Source organism: Balaenoptera acutorostrata, chromosome 21 (genome assembly GCF_949987535.1).
Source record: "Balaenoptera acutorostrata chromosome 21, mBalAcu1.1, whole genome shotgun sequence".
Taxonomy (NCBI): Eukaryota; Metazoa; Chordata; class Mammalia; order Artiodactyla; family Balaenopteridae; genus Balaenoptera; species Balaenoptera acutorostrata.
Genome location: NC_080084.1, coordinates 13,186,134 through 13,207,925, shown reverse-complemented (window position 1 = coordinate 13,207,925; position 21,792 = coordinate 13,186,134). Strand labels below are relative to the sequence as shown.

Here is a 21,792-nt window from a genome sequence, read left to right as displayed (position 1 = left end):
TTCTTTTCCCCCCAACACCTAGGACCAGAGAGGATGAGCTTTCTCCCTTCCTTATACCAAGGAGCAGCAAGGCGTGTGACCAAGCCGTCACAGCTGGAAGAATGATCTCAACAGGAGAAATCTATGAGCTGAGTACTCTGGTCTTAGTTCCTGTTATGCTAAAGCGGGAGCTAAAAAAATTTAGAAAATCCCCTCAAGAGAACAGTCTGACTTTAGAAGGCTGTTATAATCTTACAGAAAATATCTTATTATGAAATTCAACGCTGAATATGAATTTCAAGCTTTTCTTCTGTAACAGTCCTATCTTCCTCCAAAACAGATAGAGGATGTGGACCAGCAAGAGAGACAGTAACCTACTCAGAAGGAAAGAAATCTTCTTTACCCAAAAGTCATCTCTATTAGTTTAGTTTTTAAATCTATTACAATCCTATTATCAGCGCTCTTTATATTAGCTCACCTAAATATAAACATGATAACAATCTTAAATGTGTATACACTTATCATGTCAAACTATATGAGGCAAAAACTGATAGAAATGCAAGGAGAAATAGACAAATCCACTATTATAGTTGGAGACTTCAGCACCCCTCTATCGGAAATGGACAGATCCAACAGGCAGAAAGTCGGTAAAGACATAGTTGAATTCAACAGTCAACTGGATATAATGGAGGTCTATACACAACTTCATCCAACAACAATAAAATATATACTCTTCTCAAGCTCACATGGAACATTCATCAAGAAAGACTAAATTCTGGCCATAAAACATACCTTAACCAATTTAAAAGAATAGAAATTATACAATATCTGCTCTCAGACAATGATGGAATTAAACTAGAAATCAAACACAGAAAAATAACTGGAAAATCCCCAAATATGTGCAGATTAAACATCACACTTCTAAGTAACATGTGAGTCAAAGAAGAAACCTTAAAATTAAGAAAAAATTAAACTACATGAAAATGAAAACACAACGTACCAAAATTTGTGGGATACAGAGAAGGCAGTGCTTAGAGGTAAATTTACAGCATTAAATGTATATAATAACAAGGAGAAACATCTAAAATCAATAACGTTGTCTCCACCTTAGGAAAGTACAAAAAAGAAGAGCCAATTAGATCCAAAGTAAGCAGAAACAAAGAAATAATAAAAATTAGAGCAGAAATCAATGAACTTGAAACCAGAAAATCAAATGAGAAAAATCAATGAAATCAAAAGCTAGATCTTTGAAAAGATCAATAACACCAATAAACTCTAGCCAGGCTAAAAAAAAAGAGAGGACACAAATTAGTAATATCAGAAATGAAAAGGGGGCATCACCGCAGACCCCATGGACATCAAAAGGATAATAAAGGAATACTATGAATATAAACATTATGGTAACTATCAGGTTATATTAATAATTCTATGCCATTATTTATTGAGCATCTACCATGCCCCAGGCAACACGATGTGCATTTCACATGAATTATCTTAAAACTTCACAAAAACCCTAAAGAAATTGGATTTATCCTCATATTACAAACAAGAAAAGAAGCTTAAAGAGTTTCAGTAACAGTGCTAATGTCACAGATCTAACAAGTAGTAGAGATGAATCCAGACCAGCTCTTACTGACTCTCAGACACCAGGTCTTTGCATTCCACTACAGAGTTCCTCAAGCAATTGGGGGTATATAGTTTGGTTATGGTATAGCTCACCCTACCCTCTCCCTGCCAAAAAAAAAAAAAAAAAAAAAAGCCACCATTATCTCTGAAAAGTATGGAAATACCAATACATAAAATTGACCTGCCTTTGGTCATGAAGAGAGAAGTTCTTCCTGTCAGCCTGAGTATTTAGTAGTAGTCTGGCTAGTGTAAAACAACTTTCAGCTTCTTTCTCCCAAGGAATAATGTGATATAAAAAGGAGCATGACAGCAAAGGAAACCATAAACAAGACGAAAAGACAACCCTCAGAATGGGAGAAAATATTAGCAAACGAAGCAACTGACAAAGGATTAATCTCCAAAACATACAAGCAGCTCATGCAGCTCAGTATCAAAAAAAACATACAACCCAATCCAAAAATGGGCAGAAGACCTAAATAGACATTTCTCCAAAGAAGACATACAGATTGCCAACAAACACACGAAAGGATGCTCAACATCACTAATCATTAGAGAAATGCAAATCAAAACTACAATGAGGTATCACCTCACACCAGTTAGAATGGGCATCATCAGAAAATCTATAAACAACAAATGCTGGAGAGGGTGTAGAGAAAAGGGAACTCTCTTGCACTGTTGGTGGGAATGTAAATTGATACAGACACTCTGGAGAACAGTATGGAGGTTCCTTAAAAAACTAAAAATAGAGTTACCATACGACCCAGCAATCCCACTACTGGGCATATACCCTGAGAAAACCATAATTCAAAAAGAGTCATGTACCACAATGTTCATTGCAGCACTGTTTACTATAGCCAGGACATGGAAGCAACCTAAGTGTCCATCAACAGATGAATGGATACAGAAGATGTGGCACATATATACGATGGAATATTACTCAGCCATAAAAAGAAATGAAACTGAGTCATTTGTAGTGAGGTGGGTGAACTTAGAGTCTGTCATACAGAGTGAAGTAAGTCAAAAAGAGAGAAACAAATACCGTATGCTGACACATATATATGCAATCTGAAAAAAAAAAAGGTTCTGATGAACCTAGGGGCAGGACAGGAATAAAGATGCAGATGTACAGAATGGACCTGAGGACACGGGGAGGGGGAAAGGTAAGCTGGGATGAAATGAGACAGTAGCACTGACATATATACACTACCAAATGTAAAATAGATAGCTAGTGGGGAGCAGCTGCATTGCACGGGGAGATCAGCTCGGTGCTATGTGACCACCTAGAGGGGTGGGATAGGGTGGGTGGGAGGGAGACACAAGAGAGAGGGGATATGGGGACATATGTATACGTATAGCTGATTCACTTTGTTATACAGCAGAAACTAACACAACATTGTAAAGCAATTATACTCCAATAAAGATGTCCAAAAAAATAATGAATAAATAAATAAATATCATGTTAAAAAAAAAGGAGCATGATGGGGTGTTACAAAGAGAAACCTTCTATAGTTAATGACAGAAGTGCATGAAGCAATTGGGGAGGAAGAGGAGACAAGGGCAAAAATCCTGGTCAGTAAATAAGGCAGATGAGGTATGACTGCAGGGGAAAAGGAGGAGAAACACTTGATCTTAACTACAATGAAAAGAAATAATCTAGGGACTACCCTGGCGGTCCAGTGGTTAAGACTCTGCACTTCCACTGCAGGGGGCGCGGGTTCCAACCCGAGTCGGGTAACTGAAATCCCGCATGCCGTGAGGCCAAAAAAAAAAAAAAGAAAGAATCTAGTTCATATTTAAGCCTAGCAAATCTTTCCCATGTGCTGAAACTCACCACCCCTACACCACCAACACCATTACCAACCACCATTTCATATGCCGAAACTGGGACTGAGAAAATCAACTACTTGTATGAGCACAATGGTGTCCTGGTACCAAATGTCAATTAAGACAAAGCATTGGCTAAGGGGATCAAAGTTATAGGATAAGCAAAAACCAAGCAGTCACTTGGTTGCCATGAAAAGCAAAAATGCTCATTTCTTCTTTATGCTTTCAACTCCTCTCCAGATACTGGCAACCCAACCAGGGAGTGTTTGGAAAACTGAATTTAGAGGCTGAAAGTAGGCAACTTGAGAAATTGGAGTGAGTATTCGCCTTCACTTCAAACTACGAGACAACTTAACTAGGAAGGTTGCAAGCTGCTTGATGTCAGATATGAAAATAAAAACTAGAGTTTAAAAAAAAACAAACAAACTAGAGTTTAGTTGCCTGGAGAATAAAGAAAAAAAGGGCCACGCTAGCCGATCATGTAGCAAAGACTCGAGTCTCTGAAATTAGGAGCTTTACAGTCATTGATCAATGGGGAATTTAAAGGGATTGTTTTGCAGGAATCTATGAATGTGTGCACCGCAACAGACAGCTAAGTCAAATGACCTTGAGCCCCTGGCCCCCTTCCCCAGCCAGCCTCACTCAATAATTTTACAGTTTTACAGCAACACACAGAATCCTCTCCGCCCTCCCCCAAGGATGTGCATTGTGGGTCTGTGCACCACTGGGTGGAGACAATCAAGAAAAACTTGTATCTAATTCCTCCTGGATCCATGCTTTTGCTCAGCATCAGCTCAATAATAAGAATTGATTCTAAGCAGAGGCCCCTGGTTCTGATGTTTTCAGGCATCATCAGATGCTGCACTGGTCCAATAACTAAGTGCTCCCGAGAGACTAAATTGTGCCCAGGTGGCTAAAAGAATACCCTAATTGCATAATTCCTTTGAAAGAATCATCAAAATCCACATTTTCAATTACAAAGTTTTCCAGTCTCAACATAAAACATTCTTGGAAACTTTGTCACAAGGCAGATGTCTTTAAGGGGGATTTTATTTTCCCGAAGGCATGAAGTTATAATTGGATATTCTGTCACCAAACACTAAGCATCAAATAAATCATAGGCATGCAGAAGTGACAACAGGATATGAAAGCAAAGACTCATCTACAAATTCCCATGATGGAACTTAGAGATTTTATATTAAGTCATAAAATATTAGTGGTGGAAACCACCTAAGAGATCATCTAAAAGCTGGTCCCAATACCCCCAGCCAGACTGGCCTCAACGTGACTTCCTGGGGAGCTTGGTAAAGAGCACAGATTCCCAGACCTCATCTCCAGAGATGCTGATTTGATATGAAGCGGAAAACAAAATGAGGTATTTTCCTCTTAATTTTTCCAGGTGATTCAAGACTCTTGGGGTGGGGGGTGGCGGGGAGGTGGGTGGGCATGACCCATATAAATGACACTGCAAGTTTTCCTCCTAACTTACTAATTAAATGCTAATGGCTTCATCAGTAAATGAATGAGCCTGATGAATTTGTATTTACATCTCTAGACGTTAAAGTTTTTGGTGGTGAATTGTATGACTACCCTTGCACACACAGATTTTAATCACTGCTCCTCACATGCAGCTGAAATATATAGTCACCAATGATTTGGATGTCAAATATAGATGTCTGTACTCAGGAAAGTAAAATATGCAGATGTCAATAACCTTAAGGACTAAATATTTATATACCTATGAAAGCAAAATATTTAGTGATCAATAACTTACTGACTTATTTTTTTCACCTGTCAGGAAGGAAATGAATACCATTTTTTATCCATCACAGTTGTGGTAAGTTGGTAACACAAGGTGGAACTAAGTATCTCAGAGGCCAAGGAGTTAAATGAATATGCACAGTGAATTTTTCTCCTTGGACACCTGCATAAATGAAAATAGATACCACTAAGACATCAGGACATCAATTCTATCTTGAAATCACATCTCAAATCTACCCATTTCTCTCTCCACTACATCCCACCCTAGTCCAGAGCAACATCACTTCCACTTATTTAACAGGAACTGTGTCTTGCTTCCACTGTCACATTCCAATCCATTCTCCAAGGAGAAGCCACAGGGACCTTTTTACAGCATAAATGAGAACAGAGCAAAACAGAAGTCAGAGCACAGCACCCCTGCTTAAAACCTTCTGCTATTTCTCCATTGCCCTTAGAACACATCCAACTCTCTCACCCTGTCTTGGGGAGCCCTTTATCACCTGGCTCCTGTCTCCCATTCGAATCTCATCTCATTCTATCCTCCTTCACACCCACTCTGTACCCAGCACAGTGACCTTCTTTCTGACCCTCCATCACATCAAACTCCTTTCCACTCTCATTTTCATCTGCAGTTCCCTATACCTGAAATTAATTCCCTCCATCTTCACAGGACTGTCTCCTCCCACCTTTCAAGACGCAGCCTCAAATGTTACATCCTCAGAGAGGCCTCCCTGGTCACTCCATCTCAAGCCAAAATGCTTATCCCTGCCTGGTAGCATCCTATTTACCTATTTCATAAGCTCCATGAGGGCAGAGCCTGTTGTAGACAGGCTGACAGAACCAGGTAATAGAACCACTATAACCCCAGCACCTAACACAGGGCCACACACATAATAAATGTTTCTTCCATGTCAGTTGTACTAATGAATGAAGAACAGATCCCCAACATCAGGAACGGATACATCCTGAGACATTCTCAAACTCTCCCAAATCATGAACACCAGTAGCACATGATTTCCTCAAAAAATGGAGTTATGTGGTCTATTTCATACAGATCCAAACCTTAAGTTAGTCCAATATTCTACTCTTTAATCTATTTAAATAGCTAACTTCTGCCTGATAACCACTGTTTCTTAAAATACTTCTCTTTGTCCTCATTTCCATTATCAGCATTAGTAGTTTACTTTCTTCAAAGAGGTTATTTTTTCACTAATAAAGAAAGTGTTTAATATTTCAGGAGATTTCCAGCATACACAACAATATAACACAAAGCCAGTTGAGAGATGGACAGATGCTGGCTGTTCTTTTTTTCTTCTTCTTCTCTTTCCTTTTTTTTAAATTTTTATTTTATATTGGAGTATATTTGATTTACAATGTTGTGTTAGTTTCAGGTATACAGCAAAGTGATTCAGTTTTACACATACATATGTCCATTCTTTTTCAGATACTTTTCCCATATAGGTTATTACAGAGTACTGAGTAGAGTTCCCTGCGCTGTACAGTAGGTCCTTGTTGATTATCTATTTTATATACAGTAGTGGCACGTGAGTCTCCAAGTACCCCCACCCCAAGGTCAGGAGACGCGAACCTGTGCCCTAGAACTTACCGAGGTGCTGTGGGTCAAACTGTGAATGTAAACTCTGCAAAAAAGAAATTTTCTGCTGTACTTACTCTTTAGTTGAAGTTGTTTTAGGCTTGTTTTGTTTTTTAATTTTTAAGAGCGAGCAAACGTATTCATAAAAGCTGGTTGGTTTTATTTTGGGCGCCTGTGAGAGATGGGCACCTACGAGAGATGTGCGCCTATGCTGTCTGCTCTGAAGAACGAGCTGCCAGCTGGTCTCAGAGGATCTCTGGGTGTCTGAGAATCTGCCTAGAACCGGATGAGCGCCAGCATATCCATTGGCTCAAATGGCTGAAACTGCAGTAATGAAATCTGTCCGCTGGCTCCAGCAGGAAAGCGCCTGACTCTTGGCCCTTGTCACTTCTGTGCTTCCTTTCAGATCTTTAAGCCCAACCTGAAAAGCGCTTTCCGATTTTCAGTCACTTCTGCTCTTCCTTTGATCTTTATACTATCACGTGCTCTGGAAGACCAGAGAGGGTCAAAAAGGCTGAGTCGGAAACAAAGGGGAAGGGACTTCCCTGGTGGTGCAGTGGTTAAGAGTCCGCCTGCCAGTGCAGGGGACACGGGTTCGGGCCCTGGTCCGGGAAGATCCCACATGCCACGGAGAGACTGGGCCCGTGCGCCACAACTACTGAGCCTGTGCTCTAGAGCCCGCGAGCCACAACTACTGAGCCGGCACGTCACAACTACTGAAGCCCGCGCACCTAGAGCCTGTGCTCTGCAACAAGAGAGGCCACCGCAGTGAGAGGCCTGCGCACCGCAGCGAAGAGTAGCCCCCACTCGCCGCAACTGGAGAAAGCCTGCGCGCAGCAACGAAGACCCAACACAGCCAAAAATAAATAAATAAATAAATTTATTAAAAAAAAAAAACAAGGGGAAGAGAACTCCCAGTCCTGACCAGAAAACCCTTAAAACTAAACATTATGAGACTCACTACAGCCTATGTCCTTATATCAAACTAAATCTAGCAAAACTCAGCTGATTTATTTTTTTAGCTGGAAAGATTGAAAATCAGATAATATTAATAGGCAATTTTTTCATGGAAGGAAATGAGTACCTTAGCTGTAAAATATTAATGTCTTTGCATAATGAACACTCTTCCTAAAATGTATCGATAAGCAAAAAAAACGTAGGAATTGGATAATTTATTAATAACTGTTCTTACTGTCTTTGTGCTTAACTATCTCCTAGGACAAACTGTCTCTGTTAATTCACTTTTTATTTATATCAAATTAATACCTGCATATAGCTTTAAATGCAAAATAGTTTATCAAGACAATAACACAAGACAGCAGGGTGCTGCCCCACTCCACTCCCTATTTCTACATGCCAGAGGTCACCACCCCAATTTTTTCAGGCGTTTCTTCTGTATTTGCACTTCAAAAATATCTAAACAACAGGGTTAACGTGGTATTTCTTGATTTTTCGGTTTTAGATAATACCGATTGTCTTGTTGCTATGGAAGGTGTAGATTTAATTCTCCCTTCCCCCCACATACCTGTCTTCCCTCCTCATCCATTTTTGATTCAGGGTATACCCAGTACTTTCATTATTACAAGTATAAATATTGTTTACAGCTGCACCAAACCAGTGCATTACAGTTGTTTTCTTTCTTGAAAATTTTTGTTTTGTTTTGTTTTGATTCGATTTGGTTTCAAGTCTCTGGACAACACTTCCCACACCTTTCAAAAGCCCTGTGAAATGCTTCTCAAGCCAATGTCCCAAGTGGGCAAACTGACATACATCTGACAGATTAAGAGTCTTCAACACTAGAGATTCTGAGTAAGTTTGGAGTGCGGCCCAGAGACTTGGGGGTTTGTTTGTTTGTTCATCTATGATCTTGGAATGAGCTTGGTCTGGGAACCACTCACCCACAGCAAAACAAGTAAGATCAGAAACTCTCAAGTTTTAAAAATTTAAGTGGCAGAGAATTTTGGTTCAGCTCTCCACCATTCTCGCATCACTTGCAGAAACTTTCTAGAGGTGGAAGTGAATGTGAAAGAATGACCCACACCTTCTATTGCATGAATGATCAACAAAACTGTCACAACTCCTATCAAAAGGGCCAAAGTTTTAGCCAAGGTTTTGGTTTTCCCAATTTCCAACCATGGACCTTGACACCAGAACTGAGCATTTTACAGTAAGACTGATAATCTATCATCTCCAACTGAGATGATAAAGGTTACAACACAACTGTCCCCACGTGGCCATGCTGACTTTCCGCAGCCCAGCGCCAGGCATGTGGCAGCAGTGCGGAGGGTTTGGATCGGTGGGCAACCAGAGTGAACTCCCCTCCTCCTTTTCCAAGTCATAGAGGGTCCATTCATACTTTCTCAGCTCTCTTTTTGTCAGACAAATCATGAATAAACCTTGGTTCGGAGTTAGAGACAACAATAAAAAATTTTTAATAATTAAAAAAGATAAAAGTAATAGTCAAGAGGTATTTTTTTAGGGTATAATCTGAAAGAGACAAAGAGAGATAATTAAATAGCAATCATGATGGAAAGCAGAGTGAAGAGAGTCACTGACTTAGACTCCAGAAGGATGAATCTAAAGCCCGCAGGGGAAGGCCAATGAGCCACCTAATTTACCCATAAGCCCACAGAATGCTCAAGAATTTGACAGCATTAGGTGCAGCTTGTAAACAAAGAAAAACAAAGAGAGTTGCTCACCACCCAGTTCTAGAAGGATTAAGTCATAACCCACTGCAGTTGCTGACCGACAGAACATTCGGAGAGGAAATTAAGGTGATAACAGGACGCTCTGTGCTTTGGACAAGCAGGTCCTTGGATAGTTAGATGCATGTCTCAGGAAGAATTTCAATGCACCAGATTCCTCTGTCTTCCCGTACATAGACAAGCACTAAAATCATTAACTTGAGATATCCGTTCCTTGGGACTAGCAGTAATCTTTCACCAAGACGTGTGCTGGACCACGCGTATCCCCAGCCAAAAAGCACGTATAACTGGCTCCCCCCCTGACCTCTTTGGAGCAGTTTCCTCAGAGCTAGCTGAGAGGCTGTGTCCTGGGTTATAGTCTCCAGTAAGACCCTGAATACAACTTAAACTCACAACTCTTATGTTGTGTGTTTTTCTTTAAGTCAACAATCCAAAAGTAGAGGTGAAGATGGGACTAAGCACAGAGGACTGTTTAAAAGTCAGCTTAAGGGACAGTTAAAAGCCCAGATCCCTTTATTCTGTGCAACTGAGCAACTGTCCCTTCCCCACCCTGAGAGAGTCCTGGAGGTTTCCACTCTCAGGAGTTCAAAAGAAAGGGTCTTCGGGCAGAGGGTACAGGGTCTAGTTGAGGTCAGGGGTATCACACTGAAAAAAGAATTAAGTGATAGTTTACAGACTGAGCAGTAAGATGCTCCCAGAAGATGACCACCCCTGTTATACCCTCCAGGTAGAGAACTGAAAGAATCCTCTCTGGGAAATGTGACCAGCCCAAGCGAAAACGCCTAAAAATACTGACACGAAGGGTACTCATACTACATAGCTGAGCTGTAAATTGCAATTATGTGAGTTATAATAACGTAAACGCTGAATAACAATCTAACTGAAATCCCCATGTTCCCTTAAGGGAAGTCAATGGATAATGCCTCAAATTACAAATTCCAAAATTGCAAAATTAGGAAGTAACAATATAAGCATGTTATTAAGAAAACAGAGAGCTGAAAGAGCAGAAAGTGGTTGCTTCTAGGGACTGGAAAAGGAGGGCAGATTCTACTGTTTCTTTGAAATAAGCCTTGCACCAGAGTGTTTAATTCAACTAGGTACACAAATAAATTTGATAAAATGTAATTTAAATAAACCAGAGTTTTAATCATAGGGTCTAATGCACTCATTCAAGAAGAATGCCAGGCACAACCTGGGTAAATTATATAACATCTTAAGACCCAGTGAAGATGATAATACCCATGTTCTCATTTCCTCCCCGACTCCACGTGAGGATCAGGCCGGCTTCACCTACTGAGTCATCCATTCGACAATGTTGCCTGAAGCCTGGCTACGTGTCGGGCACTGTTCCAAGCAGTGGGGTAACAGCAGTGAACCCAACGAAGTCCCCGTTCTCCTGACTTAGATTCCAACATGGGACACAACAGGTAACTGGTCCCAAAATAGTAAGAGAACTTCGGGGGGTTAATAAGTGCTATGAAAAGAAATAAAGCCGGGCAAGGGTCCACGCCCTCAGAGAGCCATGTGGGAGGGGAGCCCTGTTTTGGAAAGAAGGTGAGGAAACAGGTCTCTCTGAGAAAACATCACTCCTGCAGAGACCCAGTCGGTGGGGAGGAATAACCCGGGGCAGCGCATCCCAGGTGGAGGAAGGCAAATGAAAGGTTCTGAGGCTAGAACGGGCTTTCCCTGTTTGAGGGACAGCAAGCGGCCCAGAGGAGAGAGGAGTGAGCCAGGGAGACAGACTGAGGGTAAGAGACAGACTGGGAGAGGGGCAGAGCCTGCAGAGTCGGAGGCCACGGTGAGGACCTGGAATTTTAACGAGATGGGCCGTCACTGCCGGAGTCTGAGCAGAGCTCTGAGAATGGCTTTACCTTCTGTAAAGTATTATGCGATAATTATTTGCTTAAACAAAAATAAAGTCTATTTTTTTGCATTTTTTAAATTGAGATATAGTTGGTTTACAATATTAGTTTCAGATATACAACATAGTGATTCACAAATTTATAGATTATATTCCATTTGTAGTTATTATAAAATATTGGCTATGTTCTCTGTGCCGTACGATATAGCCTTGTAGCTTATTTATTTTAAACATAGCAGTTTGTACCTCTTATTTAAAGTAAGGGGTTTGATTACAGCAAAGATGTATATATGTAGATAGATAAATACACATTTACATCTCTATACATTTATTGTATATCATATATGATCTATCACTTAGTTATGACCTTCTTTTTCACGTTCAACTTTGTTGCTGTCTACACAGTTCAAGTAAGTCCATTTTCTTGCCATCTCCCAAGTAAGTCTTAACCTGGCAAAAGCAATTACCTACTATCTGCATTCAATGCACAGGGCCCACGAAAGTCAACCTCCAGAAAAAAACTACTAGTAAGAATCAACTCACAATGGGTGAGATTGGCAGAAATTACCCCGAGAACAGTTCACAGATGTGTCACTCATGAAGTGTCAGGGACACTCAGTACAGTCAAGATGACCAGGGACAGCCGTATAAGGAAGTCTATCAAGGTTGTTACCATATCAACTATGCTACAATCTTACCAAACTGTACTTGTTTGTTTTCTGTGCTTCTCCAACACATGGCAAGGGACCTGGCAAATTGTGACTCTGCAGAGACGTTGTATCACTGAATGTTGGGATGCAACTGACAGGACAGATATCAAGACTCAAAGTAATTGTGAGACAGAAGCCCCCACTTGCAGAATTCACAGAAGGAATGAAGGAGAGCTTGTTCTACGACTCTTGAATTCCTCAGCAAGGTCAAGAATACAGAAAGGGGTGAGAGAGAGTGGGGAGTCTTGGGTCCTCCTAAAACAAAGAGCCCTAGGCGGACATAGAGAGCTCAGCAGAAAGAAGCTGGATGTGTTGCGGGTACGAGGAGCTGGGAAGCGGTCCCAGGTGACTACCTGGAGAAGAGAGGCGGCCCTCTGGGGAGGACACTGGAAAAGCCAGGGTTCCAGCAGGGAAACTCCAAATGCCATGAAAATGCCCCAGAAGAGAAAAAGTATACTTTAATCATCCACCAGCCCCACTCAAGGCCATCAGATCGAACCAGCTGCTGAGTTCACAGGACATAAAGCCACACGGCCAAGTAAGAAATGTCCAGTCTCCTTAACTCTCCTCCCTTTCCTCATAGCAACTCTGCCAGTCTCCAGAAAGCAGCAGATGAGGGAGGAAGAAGTAGGCAAGCAGAGTGTAGAGAGAGGAAAGACTGCACTGCAGAAGAAGGACCACAGGCCTGCAGCGGCGTGAGAGAGGTCCAAGCTGGGGATGCAAAAATATGCAACCCTAGGCATGGCATGGGGCTGAACGCTCCATTTACTAAGTTTGAAACTGTGTTTGCAACTGAAAGTTGAGTGTTCTCACTGTGAGTGAGAACAAAAGCTGGGGCTCTGCCAAAGCTTCCAGTTAGAGGACGGTGAAAATTAACCCCCTGAGTGAGGTCTTAAAGGGACAGTAAGAAACATAAATAAAGAATGTGTGTTTGCAAAAATAAACTCAAAGTGGCTTAAAGACTTAAATATAAGACATGACACCATAAAACTCCTAGAAGAGAACATAGGCAAAACATTCTCTGACATAAATCGTAGCAATGTTTTCTTAGGTCAGTCTCCCAAGGCAATAGAAATAAAAGTGAAAATAAACAAATGGGACCTAACCAAACTTATAAGCTTTTGCACAGCAAAGGAAACCATAAACAAAATGAAAAGACAACCTATGGAATGGGAGAAAATATTTGCAAATGATGTGACTGACAAGGGCTTAATTTCCAAAACATACAAACAGCTCATACAACTCAGTAACAAAAAAACAGCAACCCAATCAAAAAATGGGCAAAAGACCTAAATAGACATTTCTCCAAAGAAGACATAAAGATGGCCAACAGGCACATGAAAAGATGCTCAACTTCGCTAATTATTAGAGAAATGCAAATCAAAACTACAATGAGGTACCACCTCACACTGGTCAGAATGGCCATCATTAAAAAGTCTACAAATAATAAATGCTGGAGAGGGTGTGGGGAAAAGGGAACCCTCCTACACTGTGGGTGGGAATGTAAATTGATACAGACACTGTGGAAAACAGTATGGAGGTTCCTTAAAAAACTAAAAATAGAGTTACCATATGATCCTACAATCCCACTCCTGGATGTATATCCAGAGAAAACTCTAATTCGAAAAGATACATGCACCCCAGTGTTAGCAGCGGCACTATTTACAATAGCCAAGACATGGAAGGAACCTGAATGTCCATCTACAGAGGAATGGAAGAGGAAGAGGTGATACATATATACAATGGAATACTACTCAGCCATTAAATGCCATTTGCAGCAACATGGATGGATCTAGAGATCATCATACTATCGATAAGTGAAGTAAGGTCAGAAAAAGACAAATATCATGTGATATCACTTATATGTGGAATCTGAAATATGATACAAATGAACTTATTTACAAAACAGAAACAGACTCACAGACACAGAAACAAACTTATGATTACCACAGGGGAAGGGGTTGGGGGAGGGATAAATGAGCAGTTTGAGATTAGCAGATACACACTACTATATACAAAATACATAAACAACAAGGTCCCACTGTCTAGCACAGGGAACTATATTCAATATCCTGTAATACACCATAATGGAAAAGAATATGAAAAAGAATAGATATAAATATTTTGAAATCCGTGGATGGGGGGAGCAAGAAGCCTGCACCTGGAATGAAGGTCCGAGGGCCCCACCAATCACTCAGGATCCAGCCCCGGAGAGATGGATTGTAGTCTTCCTTTGAGGAAGACCAGTCCCACATTCTTCCTGTTTGTAACCTCCAGACTTCAACAAGGTGTGCTAATATCCACTTTCCTGAGGAAGTTAAACTTTTCAGTAGCCTACTTTTCTCTTTCTGTCCATGTACCTGTATTTACTAAAAGTTCTATTTAGAAGCTCACCCAAAACAAAAGCAGTTCCTGACCCTAACTACCCTCATTCTCATCAAAGGCACTCCAACCCCTCTCTCATGACAGACAGGTTTCAAGAGAACTGTTTTAAAATGCAGAGCTGTGTTTTTTTTTTTTTTTTTTAAATTTTATTTATTTATTTATTTATTTATTTATTTTTGGCTGTGCTGGGTCTTCGGTTCGTGCGAGGGCTTTCTCTAGTTGCGGCAAGTGGGGGCCACTCTTCATCGCGGTGCGGGGACCGCTCTTCATCGCGGTGCGCGGGCCTTTCACTATCGCGGCCCCTCCCGTTGCGGGGCACAGGCTCCAGACGCGCAGGCTCAGCAGCTGTGGCTCACGGGCCCAGCTGCTCCGTGGCATGTGGGATCTTCCCAGACCAGGGCTCGAACCCGTGTCTCCTGCATTAGCAGGCAGATTCTCAACCACTGCGCCACCAGGGAAGCCCCAGAGCTGTGTTTTGAAATCACTACAGTGATGGTTTCTAAGACTAAATTCTCTAACTCTAAGGACTTTTGTTTTTAAAAAAATTATTCATTTGTGACTGCTTAATTTTTGTTTCAGAGAATTGCTGATATAGCTGAAGCCTCACATTTCTCAAATGACTCAAACCAGACACAGAATTCACTGTATTTCACTGTGAAGGTCTTTTAACTATTACTTCCAGAAATGTGTTTATATTAAGTAAATGAATCATCTCTAGAAAGAAAAAAAAAGAAAGGAAGCTATAAAGGAAGCAAACAAAGTCAAAAATATTCCTGGTTCTAGATAAACAACAAGGTACTACTCTATAGCACAGGGAACTATATTCAATAGCCTCTAACAAACCATAACGGAAAAGAATATGAAAAGAATATATATATAACTGAGTCACTTTGCTGTACAGAAGAAAATAACACAGTGTTGTAAATCCACTATACTTCAATAAAATCTAAAAAAAATAAATTCTGGTTCACAAAAGCCTCAAGGTCACATAATCCTTTGAGTTTCCATTTCTGTTAATTAGGTCAGCCTTTGACACCTGAATCATTTTCCTGCCTTTTCTTCTGCAATCTTGCTGTACCAGAGTCCCATTTGCAGTTGTAAGTGACCTACTTAATTACAATATGGAACCCTCAGACAGAAAAGTGTATGGTATTCACTCTATTTCGCTCAATAGATCTTATTAAAGAACTGAATTTCTAACTGGGTTTGTTACAAACCCTACGCTGTGAGCAATTCCAAAATCCAAATATCCAGGTTTTATTATAGTCAGGAGTGCACATGCAGGGAGAAGGAGCACAGGATCAGGCGTCAGTGCACCTTGGTTCTCCGTCCAACGCTGCTGCTAACCCCTGTGTAATCGTGGTACATCCTTAACCTTCCTGAGCCTCAGACTCCTCACCTCGACAAAGAGGAGGTTAGACTCCCAGCTCCTTTAGGGCTCTAAGTATCTGTGACTACTTCCTGAGTGCCTAGCATGTACAAGGCACTATGCTCATATAGAGGAGAGGGGAAGTACAAAGATGAAGTGATGTTGCCCTGTCATCAAGAGCTTTACACTCTAATATGGAAGAGAAGATGATATAGGACAAAACCAAATGCCATAGTTACCTTATTTATCTTCTTTATTCCTCATCATTGGCATTGTGCCCGGCATACTGTATTAATAGATGCTCAATTAAATGACATAAAAGAGATATAAAATGCCTATGGACATTTAGAGAAGAGAGGCTACATCCAATGGAGGGGAATCAGAAAGCATTCATAGGTGTTATATTTGAGTTGGTTTTTAAAAGGCCATTCAACTTTCACTTGCTCCCTAACACCATCCTCTAATCTGATGCAAAATCTTAAGCCAAAGTTCAAGATTCTCCATGCTCTGGTTCCAATATATCCTTCGATCTTAATCTCTCTCTTACATAAAATTATGCTGTAGCCAACCAAGCTCCTTGCTGCAACCTCAGATATTACCCATAATTTTCTACCTCCATGCCCCCATTCATGCTGTTCTTCATACCGAAATGTCCTCCAATCCCAACATAATCCAATTCCATTATACTTCAAGGCCTACTTCAAATTTCCCCTATTTTATGAAGGAGATCTTATGAAGCCTTTCTTGATCCCTCCAATCATATGTGCTCTCTCCCTTCTCTGAAATCCCACAAGACTTGTCGACATTTCTCTTATGGTATATACACCCTTTAGCACTGCATGACAGTTAGGTAATATCTGTGTCTCAAGATTATACTATTTGACATCAAAAACTGTATTATTCCTCCACATTGCCAAACAAACGGTAGTGTTCAGTAGATTATTTTGACAGGACAAATTAAAAAAACACTCCAGGACACAGAAATTGAATGAACAATGGTGCTAAGTCAGGAACATCTGTGGCATATGCCTAAAATGCTGACTCTTCCAGTTTGATTTTTGAACATAAGTTTAGCTGATATAATCACAGGAGTTAAGCTTAGAAGGCAGGCCTGAGTCATTACACAGAGCCTTAAGTGGCAGGGCAATAAAAATGGCATATATTCAGTTCTCAGTGGAGTCACTGACAGTTTTGGGAGCTGGACAGTGACAAAATCTGAGATATAAAAAGCAAACCAGAAGCATCCTGGTTGACACATCAGTCTCCTGGGATTTTGGTTGGAGGCAAGTCCATCCCTGAGAGAAGAATCGGGTCTTAAGTGTGCAGATAAAATTAAGTGCATGCTCTGCAGGTCTGTGAGTCCTAAAAAAGTCACCAAGTAAATACTGCTTTGTAGGCTTCCCAGCAACCAGATATTTGAGTGCGCATCTCAATAGAAGGAAACAGACAAACACGAAAGCAATCATCACTGAATTTCCAAACTGGTGAAAAAGCGAAGGTTCTATATTTTTCTGCAGAAGGGAGAAGGGAATAAAAAAGCACACCACACACAAAGGACAGGAAATCAAAATAGCTCTGAATTCCTCAGCAATAACACTGGAAGCTAGAATACAGTGGGAAAATGTCTTAAAAATTCAGAAAGAAAAGAATTTCCAACTTAGAATTCTATGCTAAGCCAAACCATCAGTGAAAGTAAAGGTAAAATAAGCACATGTTCCCACATACAAAGTTCTTGAAAACTTACCTTCTGTGAACCTTTCTTAGGACACACTGAAAAAAAGACACAAACCGGGACTTCCCTGGCGGTCCAGTGGTTAAGACTCTGCACTTCCACTGCTGGGGGCGCAGGTTCTATCCCTGGTCGGGAAACTAAGATCCCGCATAGCCAAAAAAAAAAAAAAAAAAAAAAGACACAAACCAAGAAAGAGGAAGATAAGGCATAACAGAAACAGAAAATCCTACACACGAGTGGAGTACAAGGAATCCCCAGACTGATGGGCAGCCAGGACAGCACCAGGGCACCAGGCAGAAAGGATGACGGCACTAACTGGACATGTCAGGAATCTGTGGGAGGCATTTCTTTAAGAATATCTGGGGGCTTCCCTGGTGGCGCAGTGGTTAATAATCTGCCTGCCAATGCAGGGGACACGGGTTCGAGCCCTGCTCCAGAAAGATCCCACATGCCACGGAGCAACTAAGCCCATGCGCCACAACTACTGAGCCTGCGCTCTAGAGCCTGTGAGCCACGACTACTGAGCCCGCGAGCCACAAGTACTGAAGCCCGTGCACTAGAGCCCATGCTCTGCAACAAGAGAAGCCACTGCAATGAGAAGCCTGCGCACCACAACGAAGAGTAGCCCCCGCTCGCCACAACAAGAGAAAGCCCGCGCTCAGCAAGGAAGACCCAATGCGGCCAAAAATAAATAAATAAAATAAATAAACTTTAAAAAATAGAAAAGAATATCTGGTGCCACTACAGGAAAAAGAATTTGTGCAGGAAAAGACATCTTAGTATCTTAAATCGTGGCTCACTGTGACTATACGATGATGTAAAAACTGGATGCTAATCTACCTAAAATGATGATATAAGTTCTGGGGAAGAATACGGGGCTGAGAAATGAGTGGGGGGAGCAGGGGTGAGGGAGGAGAGTTAAATACTCATCTTCCATAGTAAGGATCAATATATAATGCCTAAAAGCGAAAAACCAAGAAGTCACAATCTAAGTGTGTTACTTGAAAACACAGGAGATCTATGTGCATGTATAACACGTTAAAAAGTTTTAAATGTTTAGCCCCAGCCCGGTCCGGCCCATCCCCCTCCCCGCCGGGTCCTTGAGGCCCAGCCTGGTCGGGCTGCTGGCGGCTGGGCGCCAACAGCTGGACAGACGCGCGCACGCAAGGACGGACGGACGGGTACACGGAGGGCCGCGGGGACGCTCGGCCCGGGCCGGTGCTACGAGGCCCGCCCGGGAGGGCTGGGGCTGGGCTCAGAATTTTTATTTGGCTGCTACCTTAAAATACAGGCCCCAAAAATGCCAGCTTGTTTGGACTTAGAAGATGACCTGGATAAATGATAAAAATTAAGGAAGACATTTTGATTTTTTATTGTCCACTTGGCATATGCTTCTGGAATAATATTCACCATGGTTTTGGATGACCTTCCAAACTTAGAAGGCATCTATACTCCCTTGTGTTCATCAACAGTGGAGGACTCAGAGATGGATTTTGACTCTGGGCTAGAAGATGATGACTCAAGAAGTGATAGTATTTTGGAGGATTCCACAATCTTTGTGGCCTTCGAAGGAAATACAGATGATAAAGACTTCAAATGGAAATTGGACACAATATTGGAGAAAGTGCCCGATTTGTTACACATGGAATCCAGCAAGCTAAAAGTACAGAAGGTAGAGCCCTGGAACAGGGTGCATGTGACATTCAACATCTCCCGGGAAGCAGCGGAGCGGCTACGGATCCTGGCTCAGAGCAACAACCAGCAGCTTCGGGATCTGGGAATTCTCCCCGTTCAGACTGAAGGGGAAGGTGCTATCAACCTGGCTTTGGCTCAGAACCAAAGCCAAGATGTGAGAATGAATGGACCCATGGGAGCTGGAAATTCAGTTAAGATGGAGGCGGGATTTCCCATGGCAGGTGGTCCAGGAATGCCTAAACGCCTCCCACCTGGCTTCTCAACAGGACAGGCCAATCCGAATTTTATGCACGGTCAGGTGCCTTCGACCAGAGCAACCACCCCTGGGAATTCAGGAGCCCCTCAGCAGCAAGCAAATCAAAATGTCCAGCATGCAGGTGGTCAAGGAGCTGGTCCTCCTCAAAACCAGATGTAGGTGTCCCACGGGCCACCAAATATGATGCAGCCCAGCCCCATGGCAATTCATGGCAACATGAACAGCCAACAGACTGGTAGTTCTGGGGCTCCTCAGGTGAACCTGGGCAACATGCAAGGCCAGCCCCAGCAGGGCCCACCATCTCAGCTGATGAGCATGCACCAGCAGATCTTGCCCTCCCAGGGCCAGAAGGTCCAGCAACAAAAACCCTGAACCCTCAGAACCCTATGATCCTTTCAAGGGCCCAGCTTATTATGCAGCAGGGTCAGATGACGGTGGATCCTCAGAGCCAAAATCTTGGGCCCTCGCCCCAGAGGATGACGCCACCCAAGCAGATGCTTCCCCAGCAGGGCCCACAAATGACGGCGCCACATAACCAGATGATGGGGCCTCAGGGGCAAGTTTTGCTTCAACAGAACCCAATGATAGAGCAGATTATGACCAATCAGACGCAGGGGAATAAGCAACAGTTTAAACTCAGAACCAATCTAATGTCATGTAGTGACCGGCACAGATAACGAGAAGACCAACTCCAAACATGCAAGGAAACATGGTGCAGTTTACAGGACAGATGTCAGGACAGATGCTGCCCCAGCAAGGGCCCGTGAACAACAGTCCATCTCAGGCTATGGGGATTCAAGGGCAGGCCTTGAGGCCACCAGGGCCCAGCCCACATATGGCCCAGCAGCATGGCAATCCTGCTACTACAGCAAATAATGATGTCAGCTTGTCGCAGATGATGCCTGACGTCAGCATGCAACAAAGCAACATGGTTCCCCGCTCCGCCGCCGTGCAGGCCATGCTGGGAAACAGTGTCTCGGGAAACTACTTCTCAGGCCATGGAATGCCTTTCAATGCACCTTTCAGTGGAGCACCCAATGGAAATCAGATGTCCTGTGGTCAGAATGAGGCTTCCCAGTCAGTAAGGATGTCACGCTAACAAGCCCATTGTTGGTCAACTTACTGCAGAGTGATACCTCTGCAGGCCATTTTGGGGTAAACAATAAGCAAAATAATACCAATGCAAATAAACTGAAGAAGAAAAAACCCCCTCGGAAGAAGAAAAATAGTCAGCAGGATCTAAACACCCCAGGTACTCGCCCACCTGGTCTGGAGGAGGCTGATGAGCACCATTGCCTAGAGAACAAGGAATTAACTTGGACAACTCAGGCCCTAAACTGCCAGAATTTTCAAAGCGGCCACCAGCCCCTTCACAGAGTTTAGTCCCAAAGGAAACTCCAGCCACGGCACTGCAGGGGTCTGTTCCCAGACCAGAACTCGAGGCAAATGCTGCCATAGTCTCTAGACAAAGCAGTGAGCCCAAAGAGATAACTGAAAAGTCCAAAACTCCAAGCCAAAGAAACTCCCGAACTGAAGAGCCAGCTGTGGCTTCTGAAAGTGTGGAAAATGGACATCGTAAGCCATCCTCTCGGCCTGCTTCAGCCTCCAGCCCGACTAAAGACATAACCAGTGGGCTTCCCTGGTGGCGCAGTGGTTGAGAATCTGCCTGCCAATGCAGGGGACACGGGTTCGAGCCCTGGTCTGGGAAGATCCCACATGCCGCGGAGCAACTAGGCCCGTGAGCCACAACTACTGAGCCTGCGCGTCTGGAGCCTGTGCTCCGCAACAAGAGAGGCCACGCTAGTGAGAGGCCCGCGCACCGCGATGAAGAGTGGCCCCCGCTTGCCACAACTAGAGAAAGCCCTTGCACAGAAACGAAAACCCAACACAGCCAAAAATAAATAAATAAAAAACAAATACTTAAAAAAAAAAAAAAAAAAAGACATAACCAGTGCAGTGCAATCCAAGCAAAGAAAATCCAAGTAAACAAGCTGGACGACGACTTGATATTTGTAAATGTGTGTGACGTTTACAAAAAGCAATTTTGAGCTGTGACTTTTTAAAATCCATTTCTGTACAGTTATTTTAATAATGTGGTCCTTTTCCTGGTCCCTGCAACCTGTTTCATAAAGTGCAGTGGGGAAAGCAGAGTTGTTGAACCTTTTTGGTGTTGCAAGATGAAGTTCAAGGTTTCTATACTGTTGCCATGTATTGAGAGGAGCTAAATGCGATTATGTTATTAGTTTTCACATTTCCTAAGCAGCCTAGAGTACAGGGTGAGCATTTTTAGATCTT

The 21,792-nt window shown here is 42.5% G+C and overlaps 1 protein-coding gene and 1 pseudogene across 5 annotated transcripts in view; one reads left to right on the top strand and one right to left on the bottom strand.

The window, feature by feature from the left end:
- The window catches only part of FUT10 (fucosyltransferase 10), a 262,433-nt gene that overhangs the window by 211,713 nt on the left and 28,928 nt on the right, over positions 1-21,792 (bottom strand). The window lies entirely within an intron of this gene.
- LOC103012166 (nuclear receptor coactivator 6-like) lies at positions 18,958-21,483 on the top strand (annotated as a pseudogene).